This window comes from Fringilla coelebs (assembly GCF_963513975.1).
Source record: "Fringilla coelebs genome assembly, contig: SCAFFOLD_43, whole genome shotgun sequence".
Classification (NCBI taxonomy): domain Eukaryota; kingdom Metazoa; phylum Chordata; class Aves; order Passeriformes; family Fringillidae; genus Fringilla; species Fringilla coelebs.
The window spans coordinates 896,600-903,404 of record NW_028167212.1 but is presented as its reverse complement, the minus strand read 5'-3'; the positions used below and the strand labels follow the sequence as shown (position 1 = coordinate 903,404).

The window sequence follows — 6,805 nt, the reverse complement described above, 5'->3', positions numbered from 1 at the left end:
TCCTTCATCCCTCCATTGCCAGGGACTTTCTGGGACAAGGGAGCTCTGCTCTGGCTATGGAGGGAGGTCCAAGTGAAGCCCCTGGAGTGGGAACCACAACTCATCAGGTTTGTGTCCTTTGAGGGACCAGGAACTGGTGGGACTCAGAGGTACAGAAAGGTTTCTCTTCATAGCACACATAAAAAATGTGAACATGATAAAATTTAATAAACAGTAAAACCCTTCCAGCAGTTCCTTGTGACATTCCAGCAACATCTGACATACCCACCACCCACAAGGGATTGCCATACAGGAAGGATTTTAGACAAAGACATAGGAACATGTTTTGTAAAAGATAAAACTACAAGTAAGATGCTGTCTAAGGAGTTATTTAAACTCCCCAAAGATTGGGCAACTTCCTGAAGCTCAAAGCATGAACCCAGTCAGGGGCGACAAATTGGAAGGACCAGGAAACAGCTGCACGAGGAAGTCTGGGAGCAAAGGGAAGGACATAAATCCAGCTGCTCTAAATGAAAAGATGTCCATAGACATGGCCATTTAAACAAAAGAGCTGAAAACACATGAAGGTCATAAAATATTAGACTGAATGTTGGTGGCAAAGGTAGCAGGGAAGATCAGTATTTCTTCTCCTGCCATCAGCAGTAGAATCCAATATATCCAGGAAATTCCTGTTCCTGGTGGGAAAACTTTGCCAATTCTCAAAATTACTCAAGTTACCCAGGTAAAAAATATTTCCTTGTATATTATGAAAAGAACAGGTATTAAAGCCTGTGCCCCTTTCCAGGCAGACATCAGCTGTGTGCCCATGAACAGGCAGTGCCACTTGTGCCCTGAGGTGCCCAGCTGGGATTGGATCTCTCCGAGAGCACCTGAGGGAGAGCAGAGCACCATGCGAGCTGCAGGTCCCTGACAGCCCCACAGGGCTCCTGTCCCATCAACATCCGCTCTGCTCCAGCCTGGAACACGGCCTAGCATGGTGCCAGGATCATCAGAGAACTGAGGTGTGTGCTGGAATTCAATGCCCTCCCCATCCTGCAGCAGCCCTGCATTTCCCTGCTCCAGCCTTGGTCTGCAGCACAGCCATGGGGGCTCTTTGGGCTCTTGAAAGTTCCTGCAGCCCCCAAGGGCAGCTGAGCTCTGCCTTTGGCACACTCAGCCCTGCCCAGCACAGGCCATGCTCAGCAATTCCCTGTCTGTGCCTGGCCTTGCTGTCAGCCCCGGCAGCGGCTGCGTGACCCCTTTGTGGCCCTGTGCTGGCCCAGCCATGGTGGCACAGCCCCTGTGCAGGCCCAGCCCAGGCCAGGAGCATTGCGGCTGGGAAGGGCCCCTGTGCCGTGGTGCCCACAGCAGCCTTGGGGCTCTGTGCCCCATGGCCTCCCTGCTGGGCAGCCTCTGCCAGCTCCTGCAGAGCCCATGGCACCTGTGGGCCTGCACAGACAGCCCTGCCCCGGGCTCTGCCGCCCTCTGGGCCAGCAGAGAGGCAGCCAGGGCTGGCCATGGCCGGGAACAGGCCCTGAGCCCCGCAGGAGGATGGAGCTGGGCCATGGCCAAACTCAGCCCAGGGCAAAGCTGGGCTCAGCAGCCAGGGCTGCCAAGGGCTGGGGACAGAGGCTGGCACTGACAAATGTCCTGGGCACCCTCCCTGCTCTGTCCGTGCCCCCAAGGGCACAGAGCAGCCTCTTCTCTGGGGCACTTGCCTGTTTTCAATGCCTTGCACAGGCGCTGGCCCTGCCCCACAAGGCCTGGCCTGAGTCCTGCCCCTGCACGCTCAGCCAGGCTGAGATGGACACTGATGGTGTCTGTGCCAGGCTGTCTGAGCCCAGCCCAGCTCCCTGCAAGCTCTGCCAGCTGCCCTGAGCTCTGGGCAGCACCAAGGGCCTCTGGCCAGCCCAGCCCAGCCGGCTCTGGCCCCACAGCTCTGCTCAGGCCAGGCTGCTCTGGGCACTGGCCCCACGGCCTCAGCCCCTGGCAAGGGCACAGCAGCAGCTGCAGCTGCCACAGGACTCAGCCCCAGCCACGGGGGAAGGTGCTTGGCCAAGGCACAAGGAGGCTCCCTGGATGCCCTGCTCCCCTCTGGCTGAGGTGCTGAGAGCTCTGCAGCCCCTGCTGCCATCCCATCTGCCCAGGGCAGCACAAGAGCCGTGGCCTTGGGGCCCTCCAGAGCTGCTCCTGCTCCAGGCCCAGGGCCCATCCCAAAGCTGGGGCAGCCACAGAGCTGTGCCCATTTCTGTTCATTGCTGCTCTGATGGGGATGTATCCTCAGCCACTTGGAGGTTGCTGATGAATTTTACTACACCAGAGGTGTGTTCTTTCTTGAGCTCTTCAGTTCAGGAATTCAGGTAGAAAAGCTCATTAACATTTGTTCAAAATAAACAAGCAAGAAAAGCCCCATGGAATCACAGAAGCAGAGCAGTGATTCTTCCCCCGTTGTCAGCACTGCTTGGGCAGCACAGTGTTAGGTCACAAGAACTGGCTGCCCAGGGAGGTTGGTGAGTCACCATTCCTGGATGTGTTTAGGGAAAGACTGGATGTGGCACTCAGTGCCATGGCCTGGGTGACAAGGTGGTGTTGGGTCCCAGGCTGGACTTGATGCTCTCCAAGGTCTTTTCCAGCCTGGTTGATTCTCTGATGATTGTGACACTGCAGGGCCCTAGGGAAGCAAAGGGCCATTGTGACACTGCGGGTCCTGGTGGCACGAAGAGGATCATGGTGACACTGTGTATGAGATGGCAGCAGAGCCCAGGGGCCATTGTGCCACTGTGGGGCTGAATGGAAGCAAGGAGTCCATGGTGACAGTCTGGGTCCTGGTGGAACCACAGAGGCCACCATGACACTGCAGGGCCTTGTTGAACCAAGGGGCCATTGTGACACTGGGAACCAAGGAGACCGTTGGGAGAGAGCCTGGGGACAATGGAATCAAGGGGCCATTGCTCCAGTGCAAGTACTCTGGGAACTGAGGGAACATTTGTGACACTGTGGTGCCCCCTGGAACTAAGGGTCCCTGGTGACACTGCAGGATCTTGTGTCACCAGGGATCCATTGTGACACTGCAGCACCAAGGAATTAATTGTGGCACTCTATGGCTTCATGGAACCAAGAGGTCACTGTGACCTTGTGGAACCATGCAGAGCACTGTGACAGAGCAGGACCTAATGTCATGATGGGGCCATTGTGACACGGCAGGGCCCCCTGGAACCAAGGGGCCAGTGCTGCTTCTCAGGGACTGATAGAATGAAGGAAACATGTTTGACACTGTGGTGGACCTTGTGACCAAGAAGCCATTATTACAATGTGGAACCAAGGAGAGAATTGCTGTACTGCCAGACCTCATGCAACCAAGGATCTGTTGTGACCCTGCAGGGCCTTGGGGGGACCAAGGGCCATTTTGACACTGCAGGGCCCAAGGATCCAAGACTTTGTGACACCACACTGTGCCATGGAACAAAAGGGACATTGTGACACTGGGAGGCCTCATGGAATCACGGAGACCATTGGGACACTCTGGGACCTCATGAAACTGTGGTGACACCAAGTGTTCTGGGAGTATTGATTTGCTGGAGGGTAGGACAGGGGACCTGGACAGGCTGGATCCAGGGGCCAAATCCAACAAGGTGAGGTTTAACAGGTTTTCCCCTGTGCTCAGTTCTGGTTGGTCAGTACCTCCAGTGCTGTATCCAGTTCTGGGCCCCCCAATTTAGGAAGGACATGGAAGGGCTGGAGCGTGTCAAGAGAAGGGCAATAAGGCTGGTGAGGGGTCTGGAACACAAGTCCTGTGAGGAGAGGCTGAGGGAGCTGGGGTTGTTTATCCTGGAGAAGAGGAGGCTCAGCAGAGACAAGGCAGGGTAATGGCACAGGTTGGAGTTGATGATCTCCAAGGACTTTTCCAACCTTGCTGATTCCGGGATTCTCAGAAGCCATCCTTGGAGCAGATTCTCCTCCTAGGCCCCAAAGGCCATCCTGTCAGTCCTGCAGAGCCTCTGCAGCTCCTCCTCATTGCCCAGAACAAGGAGCCCCAGAGCCAGACACAGCAGCTCAGATGTGCCCCCCTGGCCTGGGGTGCCTGTGGCAAGGGAGCAGCACGAGGCACTGCAGGAGCCTGCAGACAATTCCTGCAGCACTTGTAGGATGATCCTGCTCCCCAAGGGATGTTCCCATGGTGCCAAGTCAGGAACTGCAATGGGGAGTGGGGCCAGAGAGGAAAGGGCAAACAGGGATGAGCTGTTTGCAGGGGAGGGAGCAGGGGTGGGAAAGAGGAAGAAATTTGTAGAAGGAAGAGTAAAGAAAGCAAAGGTGAAGCCAATGAAATGGTCAGGACAGTTTGGGGGTGGCTACCAGGCAACCCTGGCTCTGAGCAACAGTGTCTGCAGTGGGACAGGAAATTCCCAGCTGATGGGAACAAATTTTCTGGCTGACTGCAGAGGTCAGGACAAAGCTGAGTCGTTTCCCTGGAGTCCCCCAGCCATTGCTGACCCCGGGGGCTGATGGCATTTGTGCTCCCTCAGGTTCATGTCCCCACACCAGCAGCATGGGGGTGCTCACGCCTGCTCTGTGCAATGCAAACAGGGGCTCCTGAGCGTGTCTATGCCTGCAAGGATGGGGCAGCTGTGTGAGCTGGGGGAGAGACCTGGTCTGCAGAGGGGGGATCTTGTTGGCAGCTCCATGAGGACACTCTGGGACACTGCCCTGGGCTGTCCAGCGCACTGGGGCTGGATCAGACCCTGCTCTGCTGCTCCTTCCCATCTCCCCCAGGGCCCTTGCAGAGCACCAGCCATGCTGTTTGCCCCCACCCTGCCCACAGCCACCCTGGGGCTGCTCATGGGGGTTTTCTGTGCTCAGCATTGGACTGGGTGTGTCTTGAGAGAGCCTGGGCAAGGAGCCTGGAGCCGCCAGGGCCTGGCCCGAGGTGTCAGTGCTGCCCCAGCAGTGCCCATGGCCTGTCCCTGCTGCAGCCCTGGCACTGCCACCCCAGGACTATGCCTGGCCCCGAGGGCACTCAGGCCCTACAGCAACATCCCAGCCACCAGGGCAGCGGGGCAGGACCACGGCAGCAGCACTGGCAACACCAAGTGCTGTTGCTTCTGGGCACAGCTGCTGTGCCTGCACTGATCTGCCCCCAGCTCTGCACACAGACATTGCTGCTGCAGCTCCAGAGAAGACAACAAAAGGGCATCTCTGCAGAAGTATTTGCTGGGAGATCCTTTAGTTCATTTAAAGCCACCAAGAGCGCAGCCCTTCATTGACACAGTCTGTGGTCACAGGGAAGGTGGAGAGAAACAAAATGAGAAATGGTACAAACAATGACCTTTCTTTGTGGACAATATGAAAAAACTAAAACAAAGGGAAAGAACCTCCAAAATGAAGTTCAACAAGAAGTATCAAAGATTACTTTTATTACAAGTGATTTTCAGAAATAGACCAGCAGTTTATTGTTCCTGAAAGCATCCAGTCATCAGTCTCCTCACAGCAGCCTTGAGCTCCTGGTTCCTCAGGCTGTAGATGAGGGGGTTCAGGGCTGGAGGCACCACCGAGTACAGAACTGACAGGGCCAGATCCAGGGATAAGGAGGACATGGAGGGGGGCTTCAGGTAGGCAAATATGCCACTGCTGACAAACAGGGAGAGCACGGCCAGATGAGGGAGGCAGGTGGAAAAGGCTTTGTGCCGTCCCTGCTCAGAGGGGATCCTCAGCACGGCTCTGAAGATCTGCACATAGGAGAAAACAATGAACACAAAACATCCAAATAATAAACCGGCACTAACAGCAAGAAGCCCAAGTTCCCTGAGGTGGGATTTGGAGCAGGAGAGCTTGAGGATCTGTGGAATTTCACAGAAGAACTGGCCCAGGGCATTGCCATGGCACAGGGGCAGGGAAAATGTATTGGCTGTGTGCAGCAGTGAATAGAGAAAGGCACTGGCCCAGGCAGCTGCTGCCATGTGGGCACAAGCTCTGCTGCCCAGGAGGGTCCCGTAGTGCAGGGGTTTGCAGATGGACATGTAGCGGTCGTAGCACATGATGGTGAGGAGGAAATACTCTGTTGTACCAAAGAAAACAAACAAAAAGAGCTGTGCAGCACATCCTGTGTAGAAGATGTTCCTGGTGTCCCAAAGGGAATTGTGCATGGCTTTGGGGACAGTGGTGCAGATGGAGCCCAGGTCAGTGAGGGCCAGGTTGAGCAGGAAGAAAAACATGGGTGTGTCAAGGTGGTGGCTGCAGGCTATGGCACTGATGATGAGGCCGTTGCCCAGGAGGGCAGCCAGGGAAATGCCCAGCAAGAGGGAGAAGTGCAGGAGCTGCAGCTGCCACGTGTCTGCCAATGCCAGCAGGAGGAAGTGGCTGATAGAGCTGCTGTTGGACATTTGCTGGGGTTGCACATGGGGACCTGTTCATGAAGAAAGGACAGTGACAAGTCAGGAGAGGCTGCTTTGAGCCAATCCTGGGCCATTCCCTTTAGACTGTTCCACTGGAGCTCACTCACACTTGTTCCTGCTCTAGGAAAACCTTCCCCTAGGTCCCTGCCTGAGCTCCAGTTATGCTGGCTGAGTGTGCCAGGGGCAGCCAGGTCTGGGTGTGGGGGCTCTTGAGGAGCCATCCCTGCCCCACTGCCCTGGGTTTGTGGCCCTGTGGCAGAGGGACAATGCTGGATATTCAGGATTTGTCAGGGGAATCACTCCTACTGCAGAAAGGCTTGGAAGCATCTGCAGTCCCAGATCTATAAGACAACGACGGCAGGACTTAGTTTTAGGTCTTGTTTTCCTACCCATACATAATTCCTGGCTCTCTGAGGTCAGAAGTCCCCAGCATTTCT

At 55.8% G+C, this 6,805-nt stretch overlaps 1 pseudogene across 1 annotated transcript; it reads right to left on the bottom strand.

The window, feature by feature from the left end:
- Nucleotides 1–5,423: 5,423 nt before the first annotated feature.
- On the bottom strand, nucleotides 5,424–6,387 carry LOC311166134 (olfactory receptor 14C36-like; annotated as a pseudogene). The gene has a single exon. The product of its transcript is annotated as an olfactory receptor 14C36-like (transcript).
- Between the last annotated feature and the right edge of the window lie 418 nt (nucleotides 6,388–6,805).